Source organism: Syngnathus scovelli, unplaced genomic scaffold, assembly GCF_024217435.2.
Source record: "Syngnathus scovelli strain Florida unplaced genomic scaffold, RoL_Ssco_1.2 HiC_scaffold_470, whole genome shotgun sequence".
Classification (NCBI taxonomy): Eukaryota; Metazoa; Chordata; class Actinopteri; order Syngnathiformes; family Syngnathidae; genus Syngnathus; species Syngnathus scovelli.
The window spans coordinates 4,378-23,381 of record NW_026061571.1 but is presented as its reverse complement, the minus strand read 5'-3'; the positions used below and the strand labels follow the sequence as shown (position 1 = coordinate 23,381).

Below are 19,004 nucleotides of genomic sequence, written 5' to 3'. Positions count from 1 at the left end.
GAATTCCTAGTTTGAAACCCTACCCGGAGTTGGAACCCTAGTTGGAAACCCTAGCCCTAGTTGGAAATGCTGGCTCTAGTGTGCAATAGAGAAAGCATTTTTTCTTTTGGTTTTTGTCACTTTGTTGCACTGAAAATGGAGATTGGGGGGGAGTCAGCACAACAAAAAAGAAATCAGAAACCAAAACCTTTCTGACAGTATAGAAAAGAATAATAAATAATACATAGAATAAGGTTTACTGTCTGTGAAGTTGAGTTTAATTGAAATGGCCAGTGGTTGAATCAATTTTACAGTAAAATAGCTCTGTAAAACCAACTATTCATGGCCTCGGTAGCGCAGGCGGTAGCGCGTCAGTCTAGTAAACTGAAAGTCGTGAGTTCAACCCTCACATGGGGCTATGTCTTATTTAGTCCTAACCCTAACTCGAGCCCTTGTTGGAAACCCTAGCCCCAGTTGGAAACCCAACTTTGAGAATGGTCAGACAAAAGTACCTTTTTCTTTTGATGAAGTTCAGTTTGATGGAAATGGCCGGTGGTTGAATCAATTTTACAGTAAAATAGAATTTTAAGACAGGTGCCACAAATTCTCGTTGGCGCAGGCGGTAGCGCGTCAGTGTCGTAATCTGAAAGTCGAGAGTTTGATCCTCACACGGTGCATGATTTATATATATTCCAACCCTAAATCTAGCCCTACCTGTAAACCCTAGTCCTAGTTGGAAATCCTAGCCCTAGCCTAGTTAAGTTTGATCAAAATGGGCGGTGGTTGAATCAATTTTACAGTAAAAAACAATTGCACAAATTGCAAATGCATAGCCTCGTTCGCGGAAGTGGTAGTGTGTCAGTCTCATAATCTGGAGGTCGTAAATTCGACCCTCACACAGGGCACACTTTTATATAGTCCTAACTCTAGCCCGAATTGGAAACCCTCATCCTCGTTGGAAGCCCCAGTTGGAAACCCTGGCCACAATTTGAAACCTTAGTTGGCTTCCCTAACCCGAGTTGGAAACCCTAGTTTCAGAATGCTCAGACTAAAAGTCACTTTATCTTTCTGTGAAGTTCAGTTTGATTGAAATGGCCGGTGGTTGGATCAATTTTACAGTAAAAAAGAATTGTAAAACTGTAAATGCACAGCCTCATTAATGCAGGTGCTAGCATGCCAGTCTCACAATCTAAAGGTCAAGAGTTCGGTCCTCAGGTGGGGCAGACTTTTTATATACCTAGTCCAAACTAGCCCTAACCCTAACTCTAGCCCTAGTTGGAAACCCTAGTCCTAGTTGGAAACCTTAGTTGAAAACCCTATTTTCAGTAGGGAGCAGGTTGCTCAGACTAAAATAACTTTTTCTTCTTTTAAGGGGTAGGGCAGCAAAGTAAGCAGGGATTGTGAATATCAGCAAGCACAGGTTGCTCAACTGGAGTCAAGAGAAACAAATTAAAAATTGTACATCAGATGAAAAATGTGCCTCTTTCTTTTGGCTTTTGTCACTGACATTTGGGGTCACCACAACAAAGATCAAAACAGCACAAAAACAGTTTACCTATATTTTGTCACGTCTCGCCCCCAACTGCTCCACTATGTGTCTGTCTTGGTTTCTGTCTGTGTGCTCGCCCCTCCCCTCCTGTGTGCCCATGATCAGTGTGATTGTTCCCACCTGCCTCTCGTTACCTGTCGTGTATAAAAGTCCTGTCTGCCCCTCTCTCCCTGTCGGATCATTGGTTTTGGTTTTGGTTGCTGTCGTTCGGTGTTGGCGTGCTGTCTTGGTGCCGTCGTGTCCTGCTGTCTTCTTGTTTCACGTCCCGGTCAGTCAAGTTATTGTTTAGGTCATGTCAGTTTACCGAGTCTGTATTTTGAGTTGCTTCGGTGGACCCTGGTCCGGGCTGCACTTGGTCGTCCTGCTCCATGCTCCACACCCGACCGTGACAGAATGATCCGACCATCACAGCGGCCAGCGCTTGGACCACCCTTCACCACCAGCTCCCGCTGCGACGCCCGATCCACATCCGAGCATGTTCCAGCGCCATGGGCTTGCAGCCGCCATCGGATCTTGCTCCAGCGACGCCGGGCTCACGGCCGCCATCGGAATTCCCCCCCGGCGCCATCAGCTCTGCGACCGTCGTCGGACTTCGCTGCCGCGACGCCGGACCCGCGGCCGCTATCGGAGTGCCCCCCCGGCGTCATCAGACTCACGGCCGCCATCGGGCTCCACCCCAGCGTCGCAGGACCCGCGAACGTCGCCAGACATCCAAGCCATCTGCGTCGGACCCGCGATCGTCCCTGGCTCCGCTCCCTCTGCTGCGGCGCGTGATGGCTCTTGCCGCCGCGCACAGCCCCGCCTTCCGAATGTCGCCGATCACTGTACGGACTTTGTGAGTGGCCGCCGATCGCGGTACAGACTTCCCAAGGCGCCGCCCCAGTGCGGTTGTGTTTCCCCGAGTTTCCGCGGAGTGCGGTTCTGTTTCCCCAAGTCGCCGCCCGTGTGCTGTTGTGTTCCCCAAGTCGCCGCCCGAGCGCGGTTCTGTTCCCGAAGTCACCGCCAGAGTGCGGCTCTGTCCCCTAGGTCACCGCCAGAGTGCGGCTCTGTCCCCTAGGTCACCGCCAGAGTGCGGCTCTGTCCCCTAGGTCACCGCCAGAGTGCGGATCTGTCCCCGCAGTCACCGCCCGAGTGCGGTTCTGTCCCCGCAGTCGCCGCCAGAGTGCGGATCTGTCCCCGCAGTCGCCGCCAGAGTGCGGATCTGTCCCCGCAGTCGCCGCCAGAGTGCGGATCTGTCCCCGCAGTCGCCGCCAGAGTGCGGATCTGTCCCCGCAGTCGCCGCCAGAGTGCGGATCTGTCCCCGCAGTCACCGCCAGAGTGCGGATCTGTCCCCGCAGTCGCCGCCAGAGTGCGGATCTGTCCCCGCAGTCGCCGCCAGAGTGCGGATCTGTTCCCCGAAGTCGCCGCCAGAGTGCGGTTCGGTTCCCCCAAGTCACCGCTCGAGTGCGGTTCGGTTCCCCAAGTCGCCGCCCGAGTGCGGTGCGGTTCGGTTCCCCAAGTCGCCGCCCGAGTGCGGTGCGGTTCGGTTCCCCAAGTCGCCGCCCGAGTGCGGTGCGGTTCGGTTCCCCAAGTCGCCGCCCGAGTGCGGCGCGGTTCGGTTCCCCAAGTCGCCGCCCGAGTGCGGCGCGGTTCGGTTCCCCAAGTCGCCGCCCGAGTGCGGCGCGGTTCGGTTCCCCAAGTCGCCGCCCGAGTGCGGCGCGGTTCGGTTCCCCTAGTTTTTTTTTTTTTTGGGACGTCGGGAGACGTCCCTTGTGGGGGGGGTTCTGTCACGTCTCGCCCCCAACTGCTCCACTATGTGTCTGTCTTGGTTTCTGTCTGTGTGCTCGCCCCTCCCCTCCTGTGTGCCCATGATCAGTGTGATTGTTCCCACCTGCCTCTCGTTACCTGTCGTGTATAAAAGTCCTGTCTGCCCCTCTCTCCCTGTCGGATCATTGGTTTTGGTTTTGGTTGCTGTCGTTCGGTGTTGGCGTGCTGTCTTGGTGCCGTCGTGTCCTGCTGTCTTCTTGTTTCACGTCCTGGTCAGTCAAGTTATTGTTTAGGTCATGTCAGTTTACCGAGTCTGTATTTTGAGTTGCTTCGGTGGACCCTGGTCCGGGCTGCACTTGGTCGTCCTGCTCCATGCTCCACACCCGACCGTGACATATTTTCCTCTTTCAATTTGATGATACACTAGACATGAATACCTGTTTAGATTTGAAATCTTATCCATTAGGCCAGATAGCCATACAGGAAATTCTGACAAGTGATAGCAGTGCAATGATTTTTGAGCATATACAGTAAATCTACAGCCTAGATTCAAGTGGAGTTAACTGACTGGATCAGAAGATTAAGGGGTTCAAGTCCCTTCGTTGTCAATTTAATGAATGTCAAGAGGAAAGTAGCCTAGTGGATAATGTGTCTAACATTAAATAATAGTTTTTATTTTGTTTCTGCATTACCCAATACATCTCCTTCACATTGTGACACATTCTCCCATTATCTGTCTGTGTTAGGTAGAGAAAAAGATTTTAAAGGAAAGGTAAGTATTGTTGTGTTGTGTTTTGTTGTATTGTGTGTTGTCATTACCGTATTTTCTGGACTATAAGTCACGTTTCTTTTCATAGTTTGGGTGGGGGGGCGACCTATACTGAGGAGCAACTTATACGTGATTTTTTGTCACAAATTTTCAAAATAAAAAAAAAAACGAAAAATGGATAAACGAACCGTGATGTAGCAAGGGATTACTGTAGTTTGAACTGCAAGTGACATCAGCGGCGCGGCGGTTGTTTACTTAAAGGACAAAGGATTCGATCACGGGATGACGAAGATGACGAAGGGCCCCATGTACTACCGGCATCTTTAGTGGCTTTGCTTGTAAGTGACACAGAGGACGGAGAGTTTTTTTTTCCCAATGATCATCACACACACATCTGGGTGTGGTGAGATTTGTCCTCTGCATTCAACCCATCCCCGTGTGATTTTGATCCATCCCCTGGGGGAGAGGGGAGCAGTGAGCAGCAGCGGTGCCGCGCTCGGGAATCATTTGGTGATCTAACACCCAATTCCACCCCTTAATGTTGAGTGCCAAGCAGGGAGGCAATGGGTCCCATTTTTATAGGTATGACCCGGCCGGGGTTTGAACCCACAACCTTCCAGTCTCAGGGCGGACACTCTACCACTAGTTTGAAGGATTTAATGATTTGGAGTGACACAGAAGGTTTGAAAAACTATTATATGTTTCACGCACACCCGGTCCTATTCTATGGAGCTCTCTTCGACCTCTGTGGCTGGAAGTGCCACCTCCAGGGATGGAAGTCCACGCTGCCACACGCCTGGAAGTCGATGCCGGTGCTTGGGGCTGTGTGGCGGTGAACTGTTTATGTTATTGTTATTTGATATATTTGTCATTTTCAAAACTTGTTCAGGAAAAAAAATATTATTCAGTGGTAATGTTGGACGTTTTCAATAAATACAAATTCATACAGTTTTAGGGTTCTCAGGTTAAAAAAGGCAATGCATGCACGGGGGCCCCCAGGGCTGCGTGCTTAGTCCATTGCTCTTCACCCTGCTGACGCATGACTGCACTGCGACCTACAGCGACAACCGCATAGTGAAGTTTGCTGACGACACGACTCTGGTGGGTCTCATCACGAAGGGCGACGAGACTCGGTACAGGTCGGAAGTTGACCTTCTGACCATGTGGTGCAGGGACAACAACCTCCTGCTGAACGTCAATAAGACCAAGGAAATCGTTGTTGACTTCCGGAAGGGTCACACAACACACCTGCCGCTGATCATCGACGGTGCTGTGGTGGAGTGGGTGAGCTGCACCAAGTTCCTGGGGGTGCACATCAGTGAGGACCTCTCCTGGTCCGCAAACACCTCGTCACTGGCAAAGAAAGCTCAGCGCCGCCTGTACTTCCTGCGGAAGCTCAGGCGTGCATGTGCTCCTCAGGCAGTCCTGTCTACATTCTACCGTGGCACCATTGAGAGCGTCCTCACCAGTTGCATCGCTGTCTGGGGTGGTAACTGCACTGAACAGAACTTGAAGGCCCTGCAGCGCATAGTGAATACGGCTGGTAAGATTATTGGTGCTTCGCTCCCCTCCCTGAAGGACATTTACACCTCCCATCTCGCCCGCAAGGCAACCTCGATTGCCAGAGATGTGAGTCACCCGGCTCACTCTTTGTTTGACCTTCTGCCCTCTGGGAAGAGGTATAGGAGCCTGCGCTCCCGCACCACCAGACTCGCCAACAGCTTCTTTCTCCAGGCTGTTAGGGCCCTGAACTCGCTACCCCCTTCTGCGTAGCGTGTGGCACTGTTGCGCTATTTTCTGGAATGTCTGCTGTACGCACACTTGCTCCTTTTTTTGCTTCTCTTATTTATTTATTTATTTGTTGTGTTATTTATTCATTATTTATTCAGCACGTTTGTTATACTTGTTTACTTGTTTGTCTGTTGTGGGCCATGTCTTGTCACCATGGGATAGGGGGGAACGAAATTTCGGTTTCTTTGTATGTCTTCGGCATGTGGACAAATTGACAATAAAGCTGACTTTGACTTTGACTTAAACAGTTCTACGAATCCTGTTTCATCCACTGAGTGTGTATGTGTGCCACACGTTTTTAGCAATTAAGCCCGTGACTGAAAATGGCGTGTGCGGTAAAGACGTCGGCCCATGATCAAGAAGGTGGTTCACCCCATGTGAGGCTCAGCCATTGCACTACGGTTGTGCTGACCTCTGCAAATTCCCCTACTGTGTGAATCTTGACTGCATTATTTCTGGTAGTGGGGGACTGTGTTCGCGCTCTCCTCTGGTCTTTCTGATGAAAACAAAAATTAAGCGCAGTAGTATGCACATGGAGTTTAAGTCTGCGATGCTGTGACACACTGAACGCTTTTGATTATGTAATTAACTGTACTCTGGAACTGTGTGTCAGGGTTCTCCAGATTATTCTTATCGTATGATTATGTTGGAATGCAGCCTGTAATAAATAACCTAGCTAGATTAGTTTTATGCTTATGTTGGAATGCAACCTGTGATAAATCACCTAGCGTGTCCCATCCTACACAAAGTCGTAAAACACCCCTTGCTATGTTTTGACTAGAGGTCAAGGGCTTTCTCTATTCAGTCCACTCTTACCCCCACCCTGTTTCTCTTAATAAAAATGCTCTTGCAGGAGGCGAGAGTCAGACCTCCATTCGAACATCGCTGTACGCACAGCGACGAATGGACTCTCCACCTGCAGGTGTCTAAAGGGACTTACTCGTCTCCCGTGTGGTTCTTGCAAAATAAGTTGGACTGAGCGAATCTCTAACACTGTGCATTTGCTCGTTAAACTGTATTCACCAAATTAGCAAATGCAAAATAATATGTAATTACCACGTTCCTGACTCGTCATATGATATGAACGTATCAAAACCTTTTTGTCGGCTGTAGGTCTGTCTTTTTAAGAATGCGCCCGATTGTTGTTCCTCATACATCACAAGTATGGATTTCTAGAAAACAACTTTTACTTTCTAAAGTAAAATGACAGAAATATTTTCTAATGTCAAATATCAAACGCCACCAACGCAGTGGAGGTGAATTACACTCCAAACCATGCCAGCAACGTCAAAAGCCTCAATTATTTGCGACACAAGGGAGACATAGAGCATTTCCGAAGTTTGAAAAATCATTTGAGAAATTACGATCGTATTTTGTTTCCCGATTTGTGTTGAATAAAGTTATGAAATTACAAATTTTCAAATAAAACACAGGGATGGGATCATTTCCCGTTCTCTCAGACCAAAAGTACACGTACCAAGACATACAACTGTTTTTACCATCAATAATCAAAATAGACGCCCAATATAATTGAAAGAACGAGCGCCATCAGTGTTCGATCAGATACCTACAATCCTGTGCGCCAACAATGTTTAAAGTAAGTGAGACATTAATGAACACAAAATACTCGTTTAAACATTCTATTTTGCTTGAGTCCTTGTAAGTATAGTAAATCCATCAACTTCTATTGTTTGTATTAGAAGGAATGGTTGCTGCAATTTGAGTGTGAGACCGCCTGTGAATTTAGTGAGACCAGCAGTGGGGTGGCCCGTTTTGACTCAGATTTTCAGATCACTCGTTTCTCTTCAGATCGAATAAATCTTTCGCCTTTTACTAAAGATTTCTGTGGAGAGGAACAATAAAGAGTATACCATTTCCGTGGAGAGGAACAATAAGAGTATATCTCAATTTGTTGATGCTCTGCGAAAGAATATCAATATTGCAACGGATAGCCGCCTATATCATACTCCGTGCAACAATCATACGTTCACATAATTTATACCGGCACGTGTGAACATGTTCACATAAACAGAGAAATTATGCCGAGTGCAGACAGACAATCACGTTTAAAACCTCGTTTATCATCCATCCATTTATCCATCCTATTCCGCTTATCCGGGTTGGGTCGAGGGGGAGACAGCTTTAGGAGGGACTCCCAGGCTTCCCTCTCCCCAGCCACTTCATCCAACTCAACCCGGGGAATCCCAAGGCGTTCCCAGGCCAGCCGAGAGACATAGTCTTTCCAGCACGTCCTGGATCGCCCGCGAGGTCTCCTACCGGTGGGACATGTCCGGAACACTTCCAAAGGGAGGCGTCCAGGAGGCATCCTGATGAGATGCCTGAGCCACCTCATCTGGCTCCTCTCACCGTAGAAGAGCAGCGGCTCTACTCCGAGTCCCTCCCGGATGACCAAGCTTCTCAAGGGAGAGCCCGGACACCCTGCAGAGGAAACTCATTTCGGCCGCTTGTATTCTGGATCTCGTTCTTTCGGTCACGACCCAAAGCTCGTGACCATAGTTGAGGGTAGGAGCGTAGATCGACCGGTAAATTGAGAGCTTTGCCTTTTGTCTCAGCTCTCTCTTCACCACGACGGATTAGTACAGAGTTCGCATTACTGCCGACGCTGCACCAAACCGCCTGTCGATCTCGCGCTCCATCCTGCTCTCACTCGTGAACAAGACCCAAAGATACTTGAACTCCTCCACTTGGGGCAGGATCTCATCCCCGATCCGGAGAGGGCATCCCACCCTTTTCCGACCGAGGACCATGGCCTCGGATTTGGAGGTGCTGACCCTCATCCCGACCACTTCACACTCGGCTGCGAACCACCCCAGTGAGAGCTGGAGATCACGGCTTGAAGAAGCCAACAGCACCACGTCATCTGCAAAAAGCAGAGACGCAATGCTGAGGTCCCAGAACTGGACCCCCTCAACGCCTTGGCTGCGTGTAGAAATTCTGTCCATAACCATTATGAACAGAATCGGTGACAAAGGGCAGCCTTGGCAGAGTCCAGCCCTCACTGGGAAAGAATCTGACTTACTGCCAGAAATGCGGACCAAACTCTGGTATTGGTGATACAGGGACCAAACCGCCCTTATCAGTTGGCTCAGCACCCCGTACTCCCGAAGCACCCTCCACAAAACTTCCCGAAGGACACGATTGAACCCCTTCTCCAAGTCCACAAAACACATGTGGACAGGTTGGGCGAACTCCCATGCCCCCTCGAGGATCCTGCCCAGGGTGTAGAGCTGGTCCACTGTTCCATGGCCAGGACAAAAGCCACACTGCTCCTCCTTAATCCGAGGTTCGACCTCCCGACAGACCATCATCTCCAGCACCCCTGAATAGACCTTACCAGGGAGGCTGAGGAGTGTGATTCCCCTATAGTTGGAACACAACCTCCGGTCTCCCGTCTTAAAGAGGGGAACCACCACCCCAGTCTGCCAATCCAGAGGCACCGTCCCCGATGTCCACGCAATGCTGTAGAGGCGTGTCAGCCATGATAGTCCCACAACATCCAGAGCCTTTAAAAACTCTGGGCGGATCTCATCCACCCCCGGGGCCATGCCCCAGAGGACTTTTTTGATTACCTCAGTGAGTTCGACCCCAGAGATTGGAGAGTCCACCTCAGAGTCTCCAGGCCCTGTTTCCACAATGGAAGGCGTGTCGGTGGAATTGAGGAGGTCTTCAAAGTACTCTCCCCACCGACTCACGACGTCCCGTGTCGAGGTCAGCAGCACGTCATCTCCAGTGTAAACAGTGTTGACGGTGCACTGGTTCCCCCTCCTGAGACGCCGGATGGTGGACCAGAATTTCCTCGAAGCCATCCGGAAGTCATTCTCCATGGCCTCGCCAAACTCCTCCCACGCCCAGCTCGGGCTCCTTTTCAGTCAGAGAGGCGATATTCCATGTCCCAAGAGTCAGCTTCTGCAGCCAGGGATCGGTCCGCCAAGGTCCCTGCCTTTTTCCGCCGCCCATTTTGCACTGCACCCGACCCCTTTGGCCCCTCCGGCAGGTGGTGAGCCCATGGGAAGGGGGACCCATGTTTCCTTTTCGGGCTGTGCCCAGCCGGGCCCCGTGGGCGAAGGCCTGGCCACCAGACGCTCGCCTTCGAGCCCCACCTCCACGCCTGGCTCCAGATGTGGGGCCCGGTGACCCGCGTCCGGGCGAGGGAAAACAAAATCCATTTATGTTTTTCTTCATAAGGGGCTTGTGAGAGCCGTGCTTTGTCTGGCCCTTCACCTAGGATCCGTTTGCCATGGATGACCCTACCAGGGGCATGAAGCCCCAGACAAGATGGCTGCTAGGATCATTGGGGCGTGCAAACCCCTCCTCCACGGTAAAGTGATGACTAACGAAGGGGCTTCGTTTGTCAATGCAGTTTAACTTCTGGTGGGACCCATTTGAATTGGCACATGCCAGTCTATTGTAATTTGGCAAAAAATATTGTTTTTAAATAAAAAACAATAACCAACCCTGTCAATTGCACAAGCACTCCTCTTTACTGTTCACAAGCACAATCACAAGTACAAGTCGTCTTCATCCATAAGCACATGAGTCTTTCCTTGTTAAAACACAGCAGCCCTACAAAAAATGTTCCATCAACTTTTAGTGTCTTAATAGACAATGATGGTATTTATTTAAATATTGAAACAAAATATCTACCTCCTTCAATGTTACACGTGAATGCACATACAGAGAGAAGTTTTATTCATTTTGATAAGGCTACATGAAGCAAAATATAAAGGTGAATACACACTGTTTTCGTGCACCATTTTAGCCCAATTCCATCATTTCCTTGTCTGTCTGTGCCTCCTTACCAGCAAATTTCTGGAAGTCCACATGGCGTCTTTGATGGCAGCAAAAGTGAGCCACTGCTTTGTAAAGTCTTCTTGCTTGATTTTCAACGGGCTCACCCCATAGAGTACAAGGTTCAAGATTCAAGATTCAAGAGTTTTTTATTCGCCATGTTTGAGCGTGCCAAACAAGGAATTTGACTTCGGTAAATCACAGCCTCTGTTCAACATTTAGGTGACTAACAACAACATGTGAAAAATGAAAGATATTCTCAAACATCCCCTGATCTTAAACTGATCTTAAACTCCCAAGAGGGCAAGGAAAAACTCATAACTCCAGCTAGGGGAAATGAGAAACCTTGAGAAGAGACCACAGATGGGAGGGTCCCTCTTCGAGGATGACCAGGCTGCAATGGATGCAGAGAGGACACATAGTACAAACAGTGTAAACAAAAAAGGTGTGGAAAGCGGGATGTTATTGCACAGTAATGACTCTGAGACTCTAAGAGTGGTGTGAGTTCATCAGAGCGACAGCCTGGGGGAAGAAGCTGTCTCTGTGTCTGCTGGTTTTAGTGTACAGAGCTCTATAACGGCGTCCGGAGGGGAGTAGTTCAAACAGGCTGCAACCTGGGTGCGAAGGGTCTGTTGAGATGTTGATGTCTGCATTCAACACTTCCCTTGCCGGGAACTGCAGGTCGCCCACAGGTATACGGCAGCCATGAACTACCTGAGCAGGTGCCACACTGACTCCTGGGCGCCACAGCCAGGTCGGGGGCACGTTGAGAGCGCTGATATGCCCCGGGAGTGCATAACGGACCTGACTGGGAGGCCATCATGGGCCACCATCCACGACAGGTCCCAACAAGTTTGTTTCGAGAGGGCGGGGTGGTTGACGTTGTGCCAAACTGTTGTGGGCTCGCCGAATGCGGGTCCGAGCACTGGACAAACCACTTCCCGCTGTACGACAGAGATCATAGATCTGTGACTTGTTAAAATGTCACTATTTTCTTGCTCTAATTTAAAGTTCTTCAAAAACTTTTTGGTGAAGAAATAAGAAGGTGGCGCGTTAAAAGACACAGGAATTCATTGGTCGATGGGTATTAGCTTTAGTTTCCGGAGGTATGTGTCACGTCTCGCCCTGCTCCACTATGTGTCTGTCTTGGTTTCTGTCTGTGTGCTCGCCCCTCCCCTCCTGTGTGCCCATGATCAGTGTGATTGTTCCCACCTGCCTCTCGTTACCTGTCGTGTATAAAAGTCCTGTCTGCCCCTCTCTCCCTGTCGGATCATTGGTTTTGGTCATTGGTTTTGGTCATTGGTTTTGGTTCCTGTCGTTCGGTGTGTCGTCCTGTCTTGGTGCCGTCATGTCCTGCTGTCTTCTTGTTCCACGTCCCGGTCAGTCAGTCAAGTTATTGTTTAAGTCATGTCAGTTTACCGAGTCTGTATTTTGAGTTGCTTCAATAAACCCTGGTCCGAGCTGCACTTGGTCGTCCTGCTCCATGCTCCACCACCCAACCGTGACAGTATGAGCCCATCCAGAATCGTGTCATTGCTTGGCTTTTCGATGCATTTGGTGTAACGAGCGCGCTTCGCAGGTGCAGGGCAACATATCTGCTTCCGAGGAAGAGTTTTAAGTTCGGGACTCCTTCTCCTCTATTTTTTTTTCTTTTTCTTCATGGTGTCCCTCTTCAGTCCCTCTGACTTGGATTTCCAGGTGAAGTAAAAAATGGCTCGGTCCAATTCTAAAAGCAACTTACTTGCTGGGATGAAAACAGAACTGATTAGTAAAAGCAAGGGTAAAATCACCACTTTTATGGTTAAAATTCTCTCTTCTACGGTCAGCTCTCTTAATCCCCCAAACCCAAGAACAGATACTACACTTTATCTTAGCCAAAAGGCAGAGAAGCGATGGAGTATGCGAGTGAGGGACTCGCTTACAGGCTTCCCCGTCTACCCATTCTCACCAACGGTTTGTTAGAATAGGCCTCTTTGGCACATGTGATTAGCTAGGGAGCTTGAGCTATGCCATTATATCGCTGTAACACTTCTCTTGCTTTATTAGCTTTCTCTACTCTATGAAACCCTTTGCACATATGTAGAAGTCGCTCTCGGTTAAGATGACAAGGTCACACATTATCACACAGGCTAGGCAGTCGCCTCCTTGCAGGAAGGCGGCCAGAGTAGTATAAGAGCAGGAACCTTGGCGCTGGGAGAGGAACCTTCTTCTGCATCTCGCAGAAAGGGCTCCACAGCTGTGCATCAATCATTTTGGCATACATTAAATAGTTAAACTGTGAAGGCTTTCTCTTGGTAATTACTGTTAGCATATCGAGCATTAAAGATAAAGAACTGGGAACAAACCTAACAGGTTACAGTACGGAACAGAGTGCTGCTCTAATGGGCACTAAAAAATCGGCAAACTTGTCTGATGACTTATTTGTTCACTCTTCTTCATCCGCAGTAATGCATGTAGTAGTTCACGAGGCATATATGTGTCCCCTTTGACCAGTCTCTATCCAAATACACAGTGTAGATACCTATTAAAATGGTAGACCCGATGAACATGAAAGGCAAATGAGAATTTGCCAAGAACTTTCCAGGGTCATCATATGTACAACGGCTGCGCCAAAAGGAGTCAGGCCAGAAGAATACAGCGGAACTAACACAAGATTTGAACGCACGCCTTAGTAGAGACTGAGAGCCTAAATCCAGCGCTTCAGCGACACTACCTACCAACTGCAGTTTCAACATTGAATTTTGTTGACATTTCTAATAAAATGTGAAAGTGGATAAAAAGTTGGTTTCTCCACCAGCATCCAGGTTAGTGCTGCCCGACTGAGCTTTGTTCATAATGTAATGAGTGACAGTCAGAATCCAGTTACGAGTTGGAACCGAATGCTTGTTAGCCGATTAGAGGACTTGATGAATTGCTAGCACTGAGCAGCAGAGTGGCGCAGCGGGAGCGTGCTGGGCCCATAACCCAGAGGTGGATAGATCAAAACCATCCTCTGCTGTTTGTCTGGTTTGGACCTTCTTTCAAGTCATGCTTTTGAGAAAAAATGTCGTGCGCATTATCTTTTCCACACGTTGGTTGTGCTGCACCTGGAGGCAGGGCTCGAAGGCGAGCGTCTGGTGGCCGGGCCTTCGCCCATGGGGCCCGGCCGGGCACAACCCGAAAAGGAAACGTTGGTCCCCCTTCCCATGGGCTCACCACCTGTGCGAGGGGCCAAAGGGGTCGAGTGCAGTGTGAGCTGGGCGGTGGCCAAAGGCAGGGACCTTGGCGGTCTGATCCCCGGCTGCAGAAGCTAGCTCTTGGGACATGGAATATCACCTCTCTGGCTGGAAAGGAGCCCGAGCTGGTGTGCGAGGCAGAAAAATTCTGACTAGATATAGTCGGACTAGCCTCCACGCACAGTTTGGGTTCCGGTAGAAGCCCTCTCGAGAGGGGCTAGACTCTCTTCCACTCTGGAGTTGCCCACGGTGAGATGTGTCGAGCAGATGTGGTGGGTATACTTATTGCCCCCCCGGCTGGGCGTCTGCACATTGGGGTTCACCCCGGTGAACGAGAGGGTAGCTTCCCTCCGCCTTCAGGTGGGGGGACGGGTCCTGACTGTTGTTTGTGTCTATGCCCACCCTTCTTGGAGTCCCTGGAGGAAGTGCTGGAGAGCGCTCCTTCTGGGGACTCCATCGTTCTACTGGGTGACTTCAATGCTCACGTGGGCAATGGCACCAGGACTTTGTAGTTGTGTCATCAGATTTGCGGCCGCATGTTTTGGACACTCGGGAGAAAAGAGGGGCGGAGCTGTCAACTGATCACCACCTGTTGGTGGGTTGGCTCCGATGGTGGGGGAAGATGCTGGTCCGACCTGGAAGACCCAAACACTCTGTGAGGGTCTGCTGGGAACGTCTGGCAGAATCTCCTGTCAGGAAGAGCTTCAACTCCCACCTCCGGCAGAGCTTTTCCCACGTCCCGGGGGAGGCGGGGGTCATTGAATTTATATAACTCGACCTCTACGTTTTAAGCTTGATGAGCCAAAATATCAGATCTTGCTCTTGTTTCCTACCGTTTTAGCCTATTTGTTTTATCCAAATCTGTTCAATCTCTGATTATAATCTGTAGCCCTACGTATTTTTCAAATTTTTATTTATTTATTTATCAAATCTCCTCAGTTCTGTCAAACTCAGTGCACAATGAACCTCCCTTCCACTTTGAACCAAGCTTCACCAAATTTGGGAACGCCGTAGCAAGGAGTGCGATTTGGTTGTCGGACACTCCAAGTCCATATCTTTTTGCCGCACTTCACCCTCTCAAGTTGGTGTTCTTTTGTTGTTGCTTCAGAGCGACCCCATCCATCACTCTTGAATGAGTCCATTGTTCAAATGAGTCAATTTTCATCATTGTGAGTTCCTCCGCTTTTCACTGTCTTTTCTCGTCCCCGAGGATGTTGTCTGTCCTCCGGAGTGTACTTGTCCTCCTCCAAGCACAACAGCAGTCTTTTCTTGTCCTTCGCCAAAGGTCAAAGGTGCTTCAGAGCCAGGCACCATTTTGTAGTTGTTCACGGCTGCAGGCGAAGTCTCGGATTGGGTTTCAGGGACTCTGACACTGAGAATGACAGGCTGGGACATCAAACTTGTAAGACTATTTCCAAATGTAGCTGCTTCCATCAATTTGCTGGTAACGTTTATTTACCAAACTTCAAATTCTCCTAATAACAGCGGTCTCGGTTTTATATCGTAAATCCTGCAACTCATCCTATTTTTGAGCTACATTTTATCTATAGTTCCAATTTAATCGGACAGTATGTTGTCTTCAGTATCATTATTGAAAATCAACTCATCGAGGTCTGCTTTCCACATCAAGCCCTGATCTGTATGTCTTGACCTCTCACATGTTATTGTCATGCTTGCTCAAAAATGTGACTTAGAGTATGGTGCTGTGAATTCTCAATCTCCCCAATGAAATTGGATCCCACCTCGTAGTTCTTATCGTTCTCATGTTCCTGTTAGCCTGCAATTGTCCAAATCAAAAATGTTTTCTTTTAACTGTCTTTCTTTTGAACCTCTAAATCTCTCGTGTTGCTAACCTATCTACACCAGAACAAAAAAATTACCACAATATAACACCAAATGTATTTGAAAATTCATTGTCATAACGTGTTGTATTATTACTATCTTCCACTATCTGTCCTACTCACTCCCCCCTTTTTGAGGCTTGGCAACGCCCATGCCTCACACCTTGACAAACTTTTTGGGAGAATGCGTTCTTTACTACATACGATTCCATCATCATTTAAGTTGACTTTCTTTCCAAAACGCTTCTCAATTTCTCAGTTCACACATCTTCTGCATGTGTTACTGGTTCTCCAGTTTTTTTTCTTCTAGTTAATTATCAATCCAAAAGCTATGTGTTTCTTTCTAACATTCAACCTGCTCAAAATCACTCTTTCATCGAAGTCGCTCTACTAATTTTCTATAGTAGTCGCCAACGACTTCAACCATTCAACCTGTAATTTCTTTTCATTCAGGCTATCATTCATCAATGTTCATTTGCATCTCACACGCAGTCTCCAAAAAGGAGTCTTTCTATCACATTGGTCCCAATTCATCCAAGCTCACCACACAACATTCATATATCATTTTCAACTCAGGTTTCCTGGTAGAACAATCCACCAATTCAAAAAAACTTAACTAAAACAAACAATTGGCAAATTAATCTGAATTTCTTTTCTTTGTTTTTAAATTTGAAGAACTCAATCTCTCAGATTTAGCTTGCATTTAAAAGTTTGCATAATCTTATAACACAACCAATCAATTATTCCTATTAAATGTAGCATTGCAAAATCTTAAATTCACAATTTAGCTTCTCCCAATTCCTGAAAGCATGTTCTGTTGTTTTGTTAACTCAGAATTTCTCATGAGGGCTTGACACTAACATGCACTAGTGTGGATTAGTTTCTGTTCGCAAACAGATTTCTCTCTTTTTCTTTCATTTTTATCTGTCAAAATTGTTTCTGTTCTGCGGTGTAAATTGAATAGACCACAGTCTAGCAAATTTTTTTATACTAAAACTTTAGCCAATGTTCATCATTTTAACATATACGCACACACATGCACAGCTCTCGCATGCAAAAGGTAGTTCCCAGCACCAATGATTCGTCACAGGCTGGCCATTTCCTGTGGTCGATCATGAGCTGGTCCCTCCCATGCACACGAGGACAGCACATTCTACTTTTATTTATTTATCTTCTAGAAGCAAGTTGCATTTCTTTACCACTTGATTTGCATATTTTAACTTCAGTGTAACACAATTTGATCCCTATTCATTTGTAATTGGGCCTACAAACAGCATTGTCATACTTCTTGTGTGGACAGGGGCTCTAACAATCTAAAACGATTTTTGATAACCTGACAATGACATGTTTTGCTGTCATATGGGAGAGGTTTCAGATCTTTTAAATTTCGATACATGATTTGCATAGGACCGGAAACTCCTCTTGCCCCTTGCTTGAGCCGCGGCTTGAGCTGCGGCCTTGCACCTGCTCACAGGGGCCTTATTGTCTCCTGGTCTGACAAACACTTGTGACCGCATCAGTTTTCATCTTTCTAGCTTTTGTCTCTTGAATTCGTTCTCATCTCTTTGTGAAGATTTCAACCACACTCTAGCACTTCTACCACTTCAGCATGTATTCCATACAATTAAGAAATCTACTTGCCATGAACTTCTCGTTTTAAAGAAGAGCAGAGCAAGAGATTTACCGTTCTTTTTTCCCATCTTAATTTCAGTAGTTTAAGGTTTTACATTTTTTTTCCAATTTTTTTTCTTTGAGGATCCTCAATGCAGGTTTAAATTGACCTTTCGACAGATTACTAGCCTGTTTTATTGCCGTGGATCAACGCTAGAACTGCTTCTTAGTCAATTTATCCTACCAGTCACACACTCAATCACGCAAGTTATCCCTGCCTACGCGAAGTCCTCCTTTTAAAAAAAAAAGGAGCTGCTTCATCCAGTGAGGGGACTCTACAACACCCCCCACCTTCCCTGGGAACTAAAGACAAAAGTCCTTGTCCCCAGCCCTGCCAACGCGAAGTCCTCCTTTTTTTTTAAAAAAAGGAGCTGCTTCATCCAGTGAGGGGACTCTACAACACCCCCCACCTTCCCTGGGAACTAAAGACAAAAGTCCTTGTCCCCAGCCCTGCCAACGCGAGGTTGTACTCCCTAGAACAGTGGTCGTCAAATAATGATTCACGGAGGTACTGAGATTTTAAAACAGTTTGAGAACCACTGCTCCAAAAGAGACACCTCATCCAGAGGGGGACTCTACAACACCCCCTCCTTCCACAAAACTTATTCCTGTGCACTTCTTCCTTTTTACGCGTTTCACAAGCAACAACACAATCACACAACTTCAGGCCTTTAACTTACTTGTCCCCTGGTTCGTTGCACTGCCGGGTCCCGTCAATCCACCTCTGTCAGACGAAGGCAGACCTAAGATGCTGGCCCAGCGAAGAATTCTCTTCCCAGGACTTTCTCTTCCAGGTCCTCCTAATGGACGCTGGCTTGTCGACAATGCAGCACGTCCTCCTTCGCCGGTCAGATGGTGGGTATGAGGATCCCGGGTTTCGGCACCAAAATGTTAGAGATTTGCTCACTCCAACTTATTTTGCAAGAACCACACAGGAGACAAGGCAAGTTCTTTTAGACACCTGCAGGTGGAGAGATCACTCGCTTCAGGAATGAAATCTGCCCTCCTTCCTGCACGTGGATATTTATTAAGAGAAACAGAGTGGGGGTATGGGTAGGCTGGCTAAAGCCCTTGTCCTCTAGTCTAAAAATGTCAGGGGATGTTTTACGACCTTGAGATAAGGAGGACAAGGTAAGGTATTTATTACCTGTTGCGTTCCAACATAATCCTACGATAAAGATAACCTGGAAAACCCTAACACTAGTGCTGTGTTGCATTGGTGTGTGCATGAGGAGGCGGAGCTTCGCTACCGCCAGCTGACGCAAGAATATCAAGCGCTGCAACGAGCCTACGCGCTTCTCGCCCAGACCAGCGGAGGGGACTACGACGCCGAGAAGGAGATCAAGGTGGCGCCCCTTCCCGCAACCCCCGGCCGGGTCGCAGCCTCCCCGTTCTCACCCAGCCTCGGGTGTTCTCTGGTCTGAAAGGAGGAGGAGGAGCCTCCCTCCTCCTCCTTTCAGACCAGAGAAAAGCTGATGGTAGAAATGGGTCACTATCAAAGCAGAGTAGCAGATCTGGAGTCAGCGCTGAAGCAACAAGGACAGGTAAGCTCATCAATGAGCACACCTTTTTCTCAGACAAAATAGCTACATTCTTCAGTCATTCATTCGTCTGGCATTACTGGACCAACCCCT

At 48.2% G+C, this 19,004-nt stretch overlaps 1 non-coding gene and 2 pseudogenes across 1 annotated transcript; 2 read left to right on the top strand and 1 right to left on the bottom strand.

Annotated features, from left to right (window-relative positions):
* The first annotated feature begins 6,158 nt into the window (after window positions 1–6,158).
* Window positions 6,159–6,324, top strand: LOC125968254 (U1 spliceosomal RNA). Its single transcript, XR_007481170.1, has one exon. It is a non-coding gene; the product is annotated as a U1 spliceosomal RNA (small nuclear RNA).
* Window positions 6,325–7,625: 1,301 nt separating this feature from the next.
* On the top strand, window positions 7,626–7,710 carry LOC125968256 (U5 spliceosomal RNA; annotated as a pseudogene).
* Window positions 7,711–12,329: 4,619 nt separating this feature from the next.
* Window positions 12,330–12,537, bottom strand: LOC125968255 (U2 spliceosomal RNA; annotated as a pseudogene).
* Window positions 12,538–19,004: the final 6,467 nt, after the last annotated feature.